Source organism: Myotis myotis, unplaced genomic scaffold (assembly GCF_014108235.1).
Source record: "Myotis myotis isolate mMyoMyo1 unplaced genomic scaffold, mMyoMyo1.p scaffold_m19_p_4, whole genome shotgun sequence".
Taxonomy (NCBI): Eukaryota; Metazoa; Chordata; class Mammalia; order Chiroptera; family Vespertilionidae; genus Myotis; species Myotis myotis.
The window spans coordinates 111,570,428-111,587,642 of NW_023416346.1; the positions used below are offsets into that span (position 1 = coordinate 111,570,428).

The 17,215-nt window shown below is 41.1% G+C and overlaps 2 pseudogenes; both read right to left on the reverse strand.

Moving 5' to 3' along the window:
- Positions 1 to 4,453: 4,453 nt before the first annotated feature.
- Positions 4,454 to 6,160, reverse strand: LOC118653585 (annotated as a pseudogene).
- A 240-nt stretch (positions 6,161 to 6,400) lies between these two features.
- On the reverse strand, positions 6,401 to 7,568 carry LOC118654776 (annotated as a pseudogene).
- Positions 7,569 to 17,215: the final 9,647 nt, after the last annotated feature.

Consider the following 17,215-nt stretch of genomic DNA (forward strand, 5'->3'; position numbering starts at 1 on the left):
TATTGATTATTTGATTATTTTGGGCTGATTATTTTTGAGAGGCTTCAGACACAGGAGAATCTCTGATAACAGAGAAGTTGTCCTTTTGTACATTTAAAAGGGAAAACTCCTTTTGTGAGGGCATCTCCTTCTCTGTACTTGGGAAAAGAGAATGACTCTAAGTCCCTAGAAACTGACATAAAAATATTACCCTTATTTACTGTGCTTTGCTTGAAAAACTCCCATAACTGCCTCCACCCACCTTCTTCTGCCTTTAGCTGGAGATGGTATTTAAGATGGTGACACGAACTACTTTGGCAAGTTACTCAGTTTTCCTGGGTCTCTCCCAGGAGGTACATATGTTATTAAATGTATGTTTGCTTTTTTCTTGTTAATCTGTCCTTTGTTACTAGGGGTCTCAACCAAGAACCTAAAAGAGTAGGGAGAAAATTATTTTTCCTCCCCTACAGGAACAATGATGTGCATTGGGAGAGTTTGCTTGGCCTTATGTCACTTGGAAACAGACCCCTCACAGCCTTTATACATGTGACTCTAATTCTTCCCTTCATATGGATCCTCTAGCAAAAGCCATAACTTAACACAATTCTGGGAAGCATTATTAACATACATGATCCAAGGGGTACCACTGAAATAGAGTTGTGTGAAGTCTAGGCCTTGTCTCATACTCCAGTTCTCTCCTCTCCCTTCCTCTCTGAAATCAATAAGAAGATATTTTTAAAAAATAAAGTGTGAAACACAAACTAAATATACATAGAACTTCTAATAATTTTTGAGATCATCAGATTGACTGAAAAAGCAAGAACTACATATGCTGCCTACAAGAAACCCACTTTGAATTTAAAGATGGAAATAGGTTAAAAGTAAAAGCATCAAAATAAAGCTAGACTGATTATATTAATATCAAATTAAATCTCAGAACAAAAAATAATACCAACGATAAGGAGGGTCATTTGGTAATGATGAAGGAGTAATTAAGAGTATATAACGATCATAATTGTTTATGAACTTAATAACAGAACTTCAAAATACTTGAAGCAAAAAAACAACAACAACTGATAGAACTGAAAGGTGAAGTAGATAGTTCCATTAATTACGGTCAGAGATTTAAATACCCTGCTCTCAATAATTAATAGAACAAGTGAAAAATCAGCAAGTATACAGGAGACTTGACACTATCAACTAATGTGACCTAATGAACATCCACCAAGAACAGAATATGTGTTCTTTCTAAGTACACATGAACTATTTGCCAAGATAGACCATACTCTGGGCATAAAGCAAGTCTCAATACATTTAAAAGGATTCAATTTATGCATTTATATGACCACAATAAAATTAAATTAGAAATAAATAATAGAAAGAACTCTGAAAAATCCCCAAATAACACAACTCTAAAAATGCATGGGCAAAGAACAAAAAGAGACATAACGTACTTGAACTGTATGAAAATGAAATATAGCATTAAAACTTGTGGAATACACGTAAGGCTGTACACTAAACACCTATATTACAAAAGAAGAAAAGTCTGAAATCAATGACCTCAGCTTCCATGATTAGCTGGGAAGTTAAGTGACTTGTACAAGCTGTATACAGAGTTTCTCTATACCCGAATTCTTTTCCTTTGGATTCTCTTTTTTTGAGATTATTACTCTTGGCCTCTTTTGGTGACTGGTAATGATGAATAGACCACATCCTTTCTTTTCCTCATTCACCCCTCAGCTAGGAAGAAGTCCCCTACCTCCACTTGCATCCCCTTGGAAGCTTGAACAGAAACCATTTCAGACCCAGGAGACAGAACACATGGGAAAGGCCATTTAGACCAGTTTCCAGTCTAGGCAAAAACAGTGCTCACTCCTCACTAGTAACCCAGTCCACCTCACCTAGTCTGAGATATCCACATAGAGTTTTGGGGTCCAAAGCACTACAGAGTATATATTAGTCTGCTTGGGTTGCCAAAACAAAATACCATAGACTAGGTACTTTAAACAGCAAAATTTATCTTCTCAGAGTTCTGAACAGTGGGAAATCCAAGATCAAGGTGCAGGCCAATTCAGTTCCTGGTGAGAGCTTTGTTCTTGGATTGATGATAGCGAGTTTCATACTATACCCTCATATTGTCTTTCCTCAGTGCGTGGGGAGAGAGAGAGAGAGAGAGAGAGAGAGAGAGAGAGAGAGAGAGAGAGAGAGAGAACGAACACAAAGAGAAAGAGATATTCTTATAAAGCCACTAATCCCATCCTGAGGTCCCCATCTTCATGGCCTCATCTAACTTTGGTTCTAGTCATTATTATTTCCTTTGTGAAGACCCAGCACATATTAATTCATCACTTTCAACACCAGAAGACAAAAGAAGCTCTTTATTAACTCAGGGCACATACTGACATTACAAAATTAGTATAATATCCTTAACCAGAAGAAAGGGAGATATGCTGCAGAAGGGGATAAAAGACAGAGAAAGAACCCCAGAGTAGTTGAACACCGATGGAGCAAAAACATGACTTCTTAGCTCATTTGATCTTGATTGTCAAAGACCTTAAGGTGTTGACTCTACCAATCATTAGCTGTGGGACTTCGACAAATTACCTCTCTGAACCTCAATTTCCACATTTGTAAAATGAGAACAGTAATAGAAACCACTTCTCGAATTTGTTGTGAGACCCTGAGACTATAATGAAGAACACTTCAAAATGGTGATTTCAACATTAATGTTGCCCATCATTTGGATCAGTGTCTTCTCAGCCATCATCTCCCACTGGAGGCAAACATCTGAGACACTGTATCACATAAATGTGCTCTCAGAGTTTATGCTCTTCCTCCTCTTTCCTGGTGTGAATATTTGGAGACATTAAACTGAGGTTAAATGCCCTTTCATCCAGTTTGCATGCTTTCATAAATTTTAATAGTCTACATTATATAATCCCTCCATGCCTTATTGTTTAATTCAAAAAGATACAACTCTCTTCCAACTATGTAGGTCAAATATTTTCCAGTGGATTTTTGGTTAGAGCATTGTCCTGATATGCCAAGGTTGTAGGTTCAACCCCAGGTCAGGGTAGATATAAGAAGCAACCAATGAATACATAAATAAGTATAACAAAGAATAGATGTTTCTCTCTCTCTCCCTCCCTCTTTCTAAAATCAATTTTAAAAGAAAATTAAAAGTCCATTAATACATTAATCAAATAAATATTTATTGAGTGTCCACTAAGTATTCTTCTAGGTAGCAGGTATATGGCAGTGAACAAAATAGACTAAAGTCTCTTATATTTCATACCAGTATAAATAACTACAATAATATAAACTTCTAAAAGTCTGCTGCCTTTGTTCCAGAACTTCTATTTAGAATGGTCATTGTCTCCTTTCTCAGATAAAGTTGTATTTAATTTGTATTTTGACAGTGCAAACTAAGGAATCTTTAGTGCTAGAGATGAAGTAATCTGGAGTTTATCAGATAAAGTGAACATCAAGAAAATGACATATAATAAAGAAAATAAGCATGCTAAAGAGAGAAAGAAAATCTCTTTGTGACATTCATTCATTCTCTTTAAAGGCTTATTTTATAATGTAAGAAGGGAGGAAACATCATGAGGTATTTATAATACATTACAAGCTCCAAATCCACAATAAATATATCTAAAATAAAATAAGTTTAGAAATAACTTCAACAATCTGACAACCATATTAAAAAATTATAACAGTGCATGTGTTTTTTTATCTTTACAATTTTAAAAGTCACTGTGTAGTTGTTTTACTATACTTTCAAAATCAAGTTTTGACAGGGCCCAGAGAGTCAGCTTCATTGCTAGTTAAGATAATCTTTGAACATTTATACCAGTCAGATCAAAACTAGCAAAAGTTTAGCTGCAATGCGCAGGGTTGGGTTTCCTTTTTCAAAGTGAGCCCTTTGATACCAATCTGAGGGTGCCAGTTTTCTATTTCACTGGCCCCATGCCTCCTACAAGTTGCTGACTCATTTGATGGAGTGGAATTAAGAACCTGTCTGAATCAATAGGCATTTGTAGCACCCAGTGCTAATTCTCCCCTGGCATCCCATTTTCTCTTTCTTCTAAGGAAATAGAAATTTTAGCTAGGCACAACATTAACAAAGGTTGGCAAGATCTTAGAAAGCAACTCATAGGCATCAAAAGCAATAGCATTGGGGTAAGTAAGAAAGATTTATAACCTTCAACACTGTTTGCTGCTTCTTGCTACTTTCATTTTTATTTATTTGTAAATATACCCAATATCTTTTATTTTTATCCTCCTACACAACTCTGCATGGCTACAAAATCTAGGACTCACAGAGCAAAGACAGCATTGGTCAGAAGACAAGTATCAGTTCCAACATAAGAATCTCTAAAGTTCAATGGTCACAAAAAACTTTTTCTTACCACTTCATCTGCCACACCTTCTCATCTGCCACACCTTTTCCCTTTTCTCATTATCCTATCAATTATTTCTTTTGGAACTCAATTCTCCGAGTTACATTCTGAGCACCAAATTTTTGACCAATGTCGGATATCCTCATCATGTTTTTGCAAATCTAATTCATCCTGTTGGGACCAAATGGGATACCCATCAGCCCTGTGACCAGACTCTAAAAAGGAAGTAGTAGCCTCCAGCTCACCACTGTGTTTTAGGAAGGCCTGCGTAACTGTTGACAGATCCAAGTTAAACTTTTCCATTAACTGCTGGATGATCTTAATGGCAGCTCCCACTTCTGGTGGAGAAACTTATTCTTCTTCCTCATCAGACTGCGTTTTTGAGTCTTCCTCAGGTGTGGGTGGATCATCATCACACATTGTTATGTGTATTTCAAAATCCTCCACCACAACCTCCTCAAAGTCCCGGGTGGCTTCCATAAGCATCTTTTTGACTCCTTCTTCATTCTCCTTGATCTCTTCCTCTACAAATTCTCCTCCTCCTCCCCCTCCTCCTCCTCCTCCTCCTTTTTCCTCTCCTCCTCCTCCTCCTTCTTCTTCCTCTTCTTCTCCTTCTTCCTCTTCCTCTTCCTCTTCCCCTTCTTCTTCAGGCAAGTCAGTTCTCTTATTCTGTGGTTCCCTGCTATCGGCAGCCTCCAGGTCTTCCTCAGCTTTCTGCTTGAGTTTCAGGGAGGATGGGCTCACCAGAGTGTCCTCCAACAGGCCCTTATGCTCCTGGCCTCGCGGGTGCTTTATTATTATTATTATTTTTTAATATATTTTTATTTATTTCAGAGAGGAAGGGAGAGGAAGAGAGAGATAGAAACATCAATGATGAGAGGGAATCATTGATTGGCTGCTTCCTACACATCGGACCAAGCCCGCAACCCAGTCATGTGCCCTTGGCCGGAATCAAACCCGGGAACCCTTCAGTCTGCAGGCTGATGCTCTATCCACTGAGCCAAACTGGCTAGGGCCCTGCAGGTGCTTTAAGAAGAGGTTCTTCAGGGACTACCACAAGTGCTGCATGAGGGAGCTTTTCTCCATCGCTTTCCACAAGGTGTTGCCCATGATGGAGCTGGTTGAGCAGGCATTTCCCTTCACATGGGTCAAAATAGCCACATCATCTGTGTCAGTGAAGGATATGGAGTCCAGGAATGAGTGGGCCCATTGTCTTGGCCCAGATTCATTGCTCTGCCATGGCTAACACAGGGCACCTGGAGAACTAGGCACAGAGCACAACTGATGGACATGAGGTACCACTCCGGACTTCGTCTTGCTACTTTTAGCAGCATCTTACAGAGTGATGGACCCCAGTCAGCTAGCTAGAGAGCAACTGAAAATGGAAGGGAACATACCTCTATCAAGAGTTATTTTAGTCTGTGTCCTGCAATTTCAGAACCCCACACAACTACAAATCTTTCTGCAACTCCACAGGGAAGCAGTTGAAAGAGGCTACAAAAAAGGAAGACTTGGAAAGAGATAATACTGGGCTCCTCAAGTGCCTTCCTTCTTGACCAGTACATGAGAGCCAGAGCAGAGGTAATGAGCCTATTAAGAATGTCAACCTCCCACCCAAACTTATTAAGAAGCGCTTAAGGAAGGAACTATCAAGTTGAATGACAGGAAGCTGAGTCAGCACAGAGAACAGCAAAAAGCAAAAGAATATGCCTTGAAGAGACCTTGGGCTATAGTTACTTCTTTTTGTTGGTTTGTTTTCAAACTAAAGCTTTCGTCATCTCTTTACATTAAAAAAAATCTTTTTTAGTATATTTTTATTGATTTCAAATAGGAAGGGATAGATAGAAACATCAATGATGAGAGGGAATCATTGATTGGTTGCCTCCTGCACACCCCCTATTGGGGATGGAGCCCGCAACACAAGCATGTGCCCTTGATTGGAATTGAACCTGGAACCCTTTAGTCCGCAGGCCGACACTCTATCCACTGAGCCAAACCAGCTAGGGCTAAAAAAAATCTTATTGTTGGATTATCTTTCTTCCTCTGGAGTTGTGCTTGGGGCCACTCTGACACTCTGACTCTTCATTACCAGTCAAGGAGTGGGTCTCTTGAGTATTAAATACCTGCAGAGCCTCTTTGAAGTACTTGGGAAGCAGGAAGCTATCAGCATTCCCTGAGGTCAGGATCACCCCATTGGCAGAACAGAAGGTAATGTCAGGTGTCTGTTGATGAACAGGGCCACTTAGCAATTTGGCCACATGTCACTGATGACACCAGGGTTCTCAGGCAGTCCTGGGGCCAGGTGGATGTGCATTCTTCCCAGACAGGACAGGTACTTGAGCAACATGGATGGCCAGTGCTGTCAGAATGTACCATGGATGAGCATCAGAGACAGGGCCTGTGGGGTCTCCAGGCAAAGCAGCTCCAACTCAGTTACCTGCAGGTGTTCCTCCCAGGATAGAAATCAAGGGAGGAGCCATAAGTAACAGAGGAGGCAAAACAGATTTGGAAGGAAAGAAGTTTATTAAACACGAAGTGAGAAAGCTCAGTGCACTGAGGCAGCACACACTTAGATGGAGAATAGTATGGCTCCCCAATTTACTTCTGGGATTTGGCTTATATAGTCACATGCTTCCTCCTCCCCCTTTGCTGGGCTGGCACTTCTCATGCAGGCGCAGAGCAGATTCCTTTGTTCCTCAGTTTCCCACCAGTGGGCTGACACTGGTTTGCCCAGGCAGAGTAGACTTTTTTGTTCTCCATGTTCTTTTGGCTCTCTGGCTCTGATTCACACAGACGCAGAAGAGCTACATGGTCTAACATCCAACGTGTGCTTCACTAACATCTTAGGTCTCCACACAAGGGTGTGTCTTTTCCCTGGATTTGACTTGGGGTTGAGTGGCCTCCTACACAGGGAGTGACTTTGATCAGCCTGGATGAGAGGGCCAGTGCTGGGATCTCCCTGCTGCTTCCCATTGTTGTCCACCATGCACTGCACATCTTCAGCTGGAAATCTGAGAAACCTGGTCAGCTATAGGAGGGTGCCTAGGGACACAAAGCTGTTCACCCCCATGGGAAGACCCAGCTTCAGGGCCCGTGGTGCAAGGCTTGCTCAGGTTCTTAGGGTCGGTGAGCCCTTCTACCCCTGGGCCCTGCTGCTTCCTGCCTCCTTCCACCAGAGGAGTTCATGGCCAAGACAGATTCTCAGCACCTGAAAGCTGATCCTGCCTAATACTTCTACATGTAATTGACAAGCAGCATATAGATCAGAAGCCTATTAAATGTTAGAGGGAGTCTGAAAGCCCAAGAAATCAAAACCTGGTTTGCAAATGCCGATATGATTAGGGCCTCTATAGGGAAGGAAAAATAATTTCCCCTCTATATTTCTAGGTTCCTGCCTGAGACCACTCTGTAATAAAAGACAGACTAACAAGGGAGAAAAGAAAACAGAAGTTTAATAACATGTATACCTCCTGTATACATGGGAGAGACCCAGGAAAGCTGAGAGACTCCTGGAAATGATCCAAGCCACCACCACCTTAAATACAAAAGAAGATGTTGGGGGTAGGAAGTCAGTTACAGGCAGATGAGGCCATTATAATCACTGGAAATGAACCTTCTAAAGAGAGGGAAGCCCTGACCGGTTTGGCTCAGTGGATAGAGTGTCGGCCTGCTGACTGAAGGGTCCCGGGTTCAATTCTGGCCAAGGGCATGTGCCTTGATAGTGGCTACATCCCCGGTGGGAGGTGTGCTGGAGGCGGCTGATCGATGTTTCTCATCTATGTTTCTAACTCTCTATCCCTCTCCTTTCCTCTCTGTGAAAAATCAATAAAATATATTAAAAAAATAAAAAAAATAAAGAGAGGGCAGAGACTAGGGCCACAGAGGACAATGGACATGGGGTACCCTTAACAGAACAGAGTTTAGGGCAGTCTGATGAGCTAATTATGGAATTTAATCCAATGCTAGCACAAGGAGTTTTTGCATTTCCAAACCAGTAGGATGCAACAATTGCCATAAACTGATGACTGGGTGGTTCTGTTGTTGGAGGAGTTAATAGGCCAGATCTCCTAGACACGAATGGGCATGAGGTTTGAGGTTCTTGAGGTGCCACTGAAATAAGCATTTTCAGAAGCCCCCAGGGGAGAATGAGATATGATAAAAGGCTTCATTTGTGTGCAGTTACATTTCTCGGGTTCCAAAGCCCCATGCCCCTTAAGCCAGTCCTGAAAGACATGCAGCTGGGGTTCCAGTAGAGCCAGAAGCAAGGCCAGTGTCCAGTGCTTCTGCTCCATGTTGCAGCTGGGTGTGGTTCAGCATCCGGGTTAATTAAAGTCCATTAGTCCATGTGTGGAGCCCCACATGGCTGTGAGCCACGTGGGTGCAGGGGAGCACAGCCCCTCCAGTAGGAGAGTCAGGGGCCCAGTGAGAGAGAGAGAGAGAGAGAGAGAGAGAGAGAGAGAGAGAGAGAGAGAGAGAGAGAGAGAGGCCTTTGTTCTCAAGTTTAAATATTCAAGATTTGAGCCCTTGCAGTGGCCATGCCTATTCTGGCCACTGACTCATTTCCAGGTGTGACTGGCAGACAGGTTGGCACCTTCCCATGTCACTCAGACCTCACTGGGCATGTGCCCAAACTGCCTTTGTCCAGTCTCTTCCCTCACTGATCAGCAGGGAACAGACTTGGAGAATATTAAATTAGCAAAGCTGTAAAAATGGCATGCCTATATTATCTAATCTTCCCTTTACTCCATTCCTGTTAAATAAGAACTAGATTATTATAACGGTATCAGTTCCAATTCTCCCTTTTCAGAATCAGCATTTCTTGTTACCTTGATTCTATTACCCTATTATGTTGTCCATGGGGCACAACACTTGTCTTATTTTTTACAGATTGCAGGATCACAAGGAGGCATCTAAACCTGACATAGGGGATCACACATCACTAAGAGATTGTGAACTTTGAGATATATGTGGTATAGGACAGGAAAAATTATTTTCCCTTTGCCTTTCTAGGTTCTTGGCTGAGACCCGACCCCACCCTCTATGTAATAAAAGAAAGATTAACAGGAGAAAAACAAAAGTTTAAGTATATGTGTACCTCTTGTATACAAGGGAGATACCCAAGAAAACTGACTAATTCCCCCAAATGGTCCCAGCCACCAACTTAATTACTTTCAGTTAAAGATAAAAGATATTGGGGGTGGGGGAGGCCAGTTATGCAGGTTATCAGGAAAGCACAGTAAAGAAGGGTAAGGTTGTTAAATGATAAGAGTTTCTAGAGATTTAGTCATCCTCCTCTTCCTAGTAATCTCCATTTACAAATGGAGATTTCCCTTATAAATGTCTATGTTTCTTACAAAAGGGTAACCTCTATTTCCCCACTTAGTTTCAGAGCTTCTTCTGTGTCTGCTGTTTCTTAAAAATAAGCAGCTCAAGATAATCAATAGGCCAAAAAGGCATATTTTGGGGGTGGCAACTTCTGCTCCCTTTTTTAATAATAGGATTGTACTTGGGAGTTCTCTCCCCTGGCAACAAGTATATTCTTTGTGTGGGAAGGAAGGGATGCATAGATGTTTGTGTGGCCAGAATAGCAGAATGCCAAAGGCTAATGGTTTCCCCCAATGTCTCTTTGCCCCTTCTATCATAATAGAATCATGAGTTGAGTATGTGGCTACCTAAAATACAAACTTTATTTCCCAGTCTCCCTTATAAATAGATATGGTCATGGGATTAAGTTCTGGTCAATGGCATGTGAGAGGGAGTGATGTGTGTAACTTCCTGGTTGTGCCCTTAAACGCTAAGCACATGTTTTTTCCTTTCCTTCTTCCCACTAGTTAGACTACGGAGGTGGTAGAGAGGATCTGGAATCAATAGACCATGAAAGCATTCTAAGGATGACAGAACAAAATAGAAGGAGCCTAGTTTTCTGACACTATAGAGCACCATACTACCCTAGACTTTTATAGGAGAAATTTTATTTATCTTTTATAGAGTCATATTTATAGCTTAATTAATAAGTAATTACATATCACAATCTAATTCTAGACACCACAAAAAATTGACTATTTTTCAGCTTTGTATAAGAGTGACAACTTCTGTAGCTTTGAGCAATATGAAATATAAAATGTGATAAAAATGATTAATAACTATATCATATTAACAACTCATTCAAATTTATAAGAAAGACACCTAAAACCTATAGTTAAGAGAATAGTCAATTAATTCTTGAGGAAATACAGTGAAAGAAAATTACTTGGAAAATGTTTTTCCTGTACAGACATCAAAGGAGTGAAACTTAAAGACTTTAGTTTACATCTAATAATTATATTAACTAATACTTATTGAGGACCTATTTCATGTTAGGCACTTTGCTACATATTTTATATCATTTAATCTTCACACTATTTTATATATGAGAAACTGAGACTTGAACAGGTTAAACAAATCACCCAAGGTCATATAATTAGGAAGTGCTCAGAGCATATTTCAAACCCAGGGGTGTCTGACTTTAGAGTCAGTACTCTCAACTACCAAACTATATTGCCTCCCATACCAAAATAGCATTTATAATGATAACACACAATGCTGAAAAGACTGGTAAAGTGGTTTACTCATTCATTACTGTACAGTTTGCTCCCAGATACCTCACTGCTCTTCTCTGGCTCTGTTCTGTATCATAGGAAACTAAATTTTCCAGGTTCCTTTATTCTTTTAGTTTTTGCCCAATGGACAGTACTTGCATAAGATTGGAGAGCAAAAAGAAGAAAGAGTTTCAAAGTATTTTTCTCCCTCTCTCTTTCTGCTCCTTACAACACCTCCTCCATGGGTCCAGCTTTTGCCAGGCCAAACCTCCCTTGATGGTCCCAGCTAGTACCAGGCAGTTCTGAGTAGGCAGACCCAGTCATGGTTGTAGTACCCTTTGGACAACCCTGGTTTCTGATCCAGGTGTCCCTCCATTCCTAGGGGCCACCGCATCTTTCTACTGTCGCCAATCTCTGCGTTATTGCACCACTGACTTCTCAGCTTCTCCATTAATTTTATGTCAATTTCATGTTTTATTCTCTCTCTGTTAAAGGTACCAGTGTGCTTTCTGTGGGTTTTGGTGGAACTTAACTTAATATACAGACAACAGATCCCTTTGGGGAATAAGAGCAATAATGATGATCATACATGTTGATCCACTTTTCTACCCTAAAAAATTAGCTTAAAGGGCCCAGTTGAATAACTCAGTTAGAGTGTCATCCCCATATGCCAAGGTTGTGGGTTCGATCCCTGGTCAGGGCATATACAAGAATCAATCAATGAATACATAAATAAGTGGAACAATAAATTGATGTTTCTGTCTCCCTGCCTCTCTCTAAAAATCAATAAAAATTCTTTTAAAAATGCAGCTTAAGGAAATAATTTAACAGAAACAAAAATCTGCACATCTATCTATATAAAAGGCTAATATGCTAACTTCAATGTGCACAAATTTGTGCACCAGGCCACTAGTAGATGTATATTTCAGTATTATTTATAATAGCAGAAAACTGGAAACCATATAAATGTTCAATATTAGGAGACTGGACAAAATTCAGGGTACATAACAATAGAATAATATGCAGTCATTCTAATTATTGTATCAATACCATTGAAATCAACCTAGTTATTAATAACAAGAAAGGAGCAAAAGGAAGGCCAAATATTACAGGCATGTCATTTGGGCAGCTTCACCAGGAAGCTACAACTTTACACTCCCCAGGGAACCACTGGTCTCTTCCTCACAGATCGCTAGAGGAAAGGACTGGACAGGGAGAAGAATAGACGCAGGCCCAGTAAAGTTGAGGTGACTTTAGGAAGGTACTTGTCAGTCACACCCAGGCCAGAATGGGGAAGGCCACTGCAAGCACTCAGAAATTTGGGATATTTAATCCCTTAAACATAGGAGTTCACGCTCTTGGCATGTTTCACTGGACTCCTGGGGCTTTCTCATCCCTGCTTCCTGGCATTCTCCCACACAATGGACTAATGGACTGCTGCTAGCCTGATGCTGAACTGGACCCGGCTGCAACATGGAACGGAAACTCTGGATACTGACTTTGCTTCTAACTTTACTGAAACCTCAGCTATACTTCTATGGCTGGAATGTGGCTTTGAAAACCCATGGATGTAATTCCATGCAAATAAAAATCACTCATCCACCCGTGTGAGTCTCAGAAAATTCTTTTTCTCAAGATATCATCAGGACCCCATTCCTAGCACTCAATGGGGAAGAGGACACCCCAATTTATCCAATAACAGCATCAGTCAGCTTTTGCTAGATTATATTGTAATAACAGCTGATCCCCAAATCTCTGATTTATCATGTCTATTCTCACTTAGCTTCCTACCTTTGCAGGTTAGCTGCAACTCTGCTTCATCCCAGGACCCAGTTGGAAGGACCAGCCCCATGTTGATCTCAAGGTAGTGGAAAAAGAGCAAGGATAGAATTATACAATAGCTCTTAAAGCTTATACTCAGATATGGGATATGTCATTTCCACTCTAATTCCACTGGCCAAAGCAAGCCGTATGACCAAGCCTGATATCAGTGAGGCAGATACTACTACTACAGGGAGGCCCACCAGGAATTGGCCCTGTAGACATGATCTCAGAGGAAAGGAGCAGCAAAGATTTTCAACAATAATAACATCTACTACAATAATCAAGACTATGAAAAATGTTTTATATAATGATAAGAATCTACAAAAAAAATTTGCATACACTATTGTGGTTGAGTCTGCTAGTGGTCCACCAAACACAATTCTAATGTGTTTCCTGGGCGTATGAAGTCAGGTATAGTCATATGACTAAGTTCTAGTCAGTGACAGTATCTACCTGAAGATAGTGTCAGAGCCCATAGGTGAAGGGCTCAGTCCTGCAGGACTGTCCCTTCCCTCCTGACTTCAGATACCATCCGCAAGTCCAGTCTGTCACCCGTGCTTCTGATTAACTGGCTATAAATTGTAGTTTCCTATGACCCCTTCCTTGTGCTTGATTTATTTGCTAGAGCAGCTCACAGAATTTAGTTAAACAGTTTATTTGCTGTTTATAATAATCTCACCAGTTTATTATAAAAAATATAACTAAGGGACAGCCAGATGAAAGGAATGCCTAGGGCAAAGTATGGGAGGGAAGGGGCATGGAGCTTCCATGCCCTCTCTAGTACACCACCTTCCTAGCCCCTCCACTTGCTCACCAACCCAAAAGCTCTCTGAAGCCCCTCCTTTTGCATTTTTATATGGAGGGTTCATTAGAAGACACAATTAATTAAATAATTGGCTATTGGTGATTTTCATTTTATTTTATTATTGATTTATGAGAGAGAGAGAGAGAGAGAGAGAGAGAGAGAGAGAGAGAGAGGAGAAACATCCATCAGTTGCCTCCCGTACATGTCCCAACAGGAGATGGAACCCAAACCTGGATATGTGCCCTGACCAGGAACCTAACCTGCCACCTTTCGGTGTATGGGATGATGTTCCAACCAACTGAGTCACACTGGCCAGGGCTGGCCATTGGTGATTAATTCAACTTCCAACCCCTCTCCCCTCCCCAGAAGAGGGAGGGTGGGGGAAGAACATTCCAACCCTCTAATCACAGAGTTTGCCTCCTTGGCAACCAGCCGCCATCCTTAGGGGCTTTCCAAAAGTCACCCATTATCCTAAACTCAGGTGTGATGGAAAGGGGCTTGTTATGAGTAACAAAAGGCACTTCTATAGCTCATGTCACTTAGGAAATTCCAGTGGTTTTATAAGCCTATGCCAGGAATGCTAACAAAGCCCAAATATATCTATATCTATAGATATATTTCTTGTTATAAATCATAATATTACAAGGACACACTCTCATGCACCCTGATTTACCATCTCCCAGCTTTTCCCTCCCACGTTACTAGGCTCATGACAATGGGTCAGAAGATTATAGAATGGAAAGTTTAGAAAAAATTCTTGTGATGCCACCATTCTGTGACTGGGAGCATGAGATTTGAAAGTAAACAAGTGATGTTTTTAGGTACTAAAAGGAGATGAATACCTAAGTGCAGAAGGTTTATTGATAAATTCTTTTGGGAAATACACCTGTAAGGAACCAAGGAAAACAAAATGGACAGAAGGAGACACTGACCCAGTATGAAGCTGCAACCAAAGCTTAAGCCAGGGGTGGGCAAACTTTTTGACTCGAGGGCCACAATGTTTTTTTTTTTGTTTTTTTTTAAATATATTTTATTGATTTTTTACAGAGAGGAAGGGAGAGAGATAGAGAGTTAGAAACATCGATGAGAGAGAAACATCGATCAGCTGCCTCCTGCACATCCCCCACTGGGGAAGTGCCTGCAACCCAGGTACATGCCCTTGACCGGAATCGAACCTGGGACCTTTCAGTCCGCAGGCCGACGCTCTATCCGCTGAGCCAAACCGGCTTTGGCCACAATGGGTTCTTAAACTGGACCGGAGGGCCGGAACAAAAGCATGGATGGAGTGTTTGTGTGAACTAATATAAATTCAAAGTAAACATCATTACATAAAAGGGTACGGTCTTTTTTTTTTTTTTTTAGTTTTATTCATTTCAAATGGGCCGGATCCGGCCTGCGGGCCATAGTTTGCCCACGGCTGGCTTAAGCCCATCTCACATAAAGCTCTGAAGCTGGATAGTCCTTCAGAGTTTTCCCAAGTTAATGCAAGGATGATAAGACTGTGTATTTCCACAGCAGCCCATCAGTAGCTGTGGTCCACCTATTGAGAGAGTGCCTAACCTTTGTGAGGCAGATTCCTCAAAGCAAAGGCAATTGCTAGGGAGGAACATAGATGTAAACTGTCAGGAATCAATAGCTCTAGCAACTAAGGGATAGGTGCATTGCCCTGAAGAGGGGATCTTGGTGGAGCATCAGTTTCCACTACAAATGCTCTCTATCTTTGCTAAAAGCTTAATGAGGTCACTCCATATGAACTCTTTTCTTTTTTAAAAATATTTTTATTGAATTTTTAGAGAGAGAGGAAGGGAAAGGGAGAGAAACATCAATGTGAGAGCACAACATCAATCGGCTGCCACCTGCACATCCACTGGAGGATCAAGACTGCAACCCAGGCATATGCCCTGACCAGGAATCAAACCAACAACCTTTTAGTGCATGGGAAGATGCCCAATCAACTGAGTCACACTGGCCACAGCTCCATATGAACTCTTTCTAATTCACCTACCCACTTATTTTCTTCTGCCTGCTTAGCCAAAAACAGTGTTTTCCTCTCCTGTCTTCTACCACTGTTATCCACCCAATGGATCTGTAGCAAACATACCTTGCTGGCTCACTAGACAAGAGATTTTTTGAAGAAATCTAGTTGTGATTCTCTCAACTTTAGAGTTGAGGAAGGTGGGCAACTGTCAGCCGCTGTAAGAGGATTCTCTTATAGCATCATTGAGCTTATCTAGCATTAAGGAAAGATAAACTGAAAATCAAAATGAATTTACTTAGAAGTAGATATTGAGCATGTTTTCTATTTGAAATGTACTTTTGGGGGAAAGAAATTAGAGATTACTTTGTATTGGTCAAGAAAACTGGCCCCCTAAATGTTTTTATTCCAATTATTAATTAAACTTTGAGTCCAAACAAGGAAAAGATGTTGAACCAATTTTAATTAAGCTCTTTCTTCTGAGAAAGGTTACCACTCCCAAGATGATAGCTTTGGTAGAGATGAGCCAGTGAGGAGTTGACCACTGGGTGGGGGCACTGGTGTTTAAGAGTAGGAAACTAGCAGGGAAAAGGTTGATCCTGGTCACCAGCTGGAGTTACTGAGATTGGTATACTATATCCATCTAGTTCAGGTAATGGCCCAAGACCCAATCCAATTCCTTTGGCTTGTTCCAAAAAGAGCCCTGCTGAGTATAGGTGACTCGTGTTCCAGTAGGAGTACTAACCCATTATCTATCACCAGACACACAATTCCCAGGTGAGAGAATGCCGAACCAAGAGACAATGAGTAAATCCCCACGGTTGAAAGGGTGGAGGTGATGGGCAACTGGTGTCTCTTCCTTCTCTATCCTTTGCACTTAATAATTTTATTTCTCCTCTTTAAGTGTCTTGGTATAAGAGGGCTCAATTTTGCGTTTCCTTGTGCTTATAAAAGTGAAAATTAAAATAGGCTGTATTTAGTTCTTCTAGCAAACTCAGAAGGCATTCTGACACACTCATTATTTAGGGTACTGTCTAGTACAGGGAAAAGTGCTAAACGAGGGTTGTTAGGTGGGAAGCAAAGTAAGGTATAGAACACAGGGGGAAAATTTAGATTATGAGGAACCCTTTTCCCATTGAGAATCACCAAATCACAAGGTAAAAGTCAATTAAATGGTCTACAAAGAAGTAAAAATTAATGTAATTTAAACAGAGTATTTTAGTACAAAGAGCACATTTGTCTGAAAGTCATCCTGAGAGAACTCATGCTAGGTTACAGGCAAAAAGCTAACTGGAACGAGGGATCTAGAGATGGCCTGCCCCCAAGTTTAGCTTCCCATGGGACTTCCTTCCCTTATAGGAGGACTGTAATATCCATTCAGTTCCAGACAATGCCTATAAACAGCTGGCACCCTAAATCCAAATTGTCTGGCACTAAGCAGCCCAAGTAATCCATCTCCCACAAGGTTCCTCATCAGCTTGTTCTACAAGAAGGGAGAACCCAGGATCACCCTTTAGGCCCAACAATTGAACCTCTCACCAAAGTTCAAATAGCTACTACTGGCCCAACCCACCACCTGCAGAAACCAACACTGAGCCATGGTATGGCATAATTTCTCAAGAAAACCAGCCAGCCACTTGGGTAAATTGAT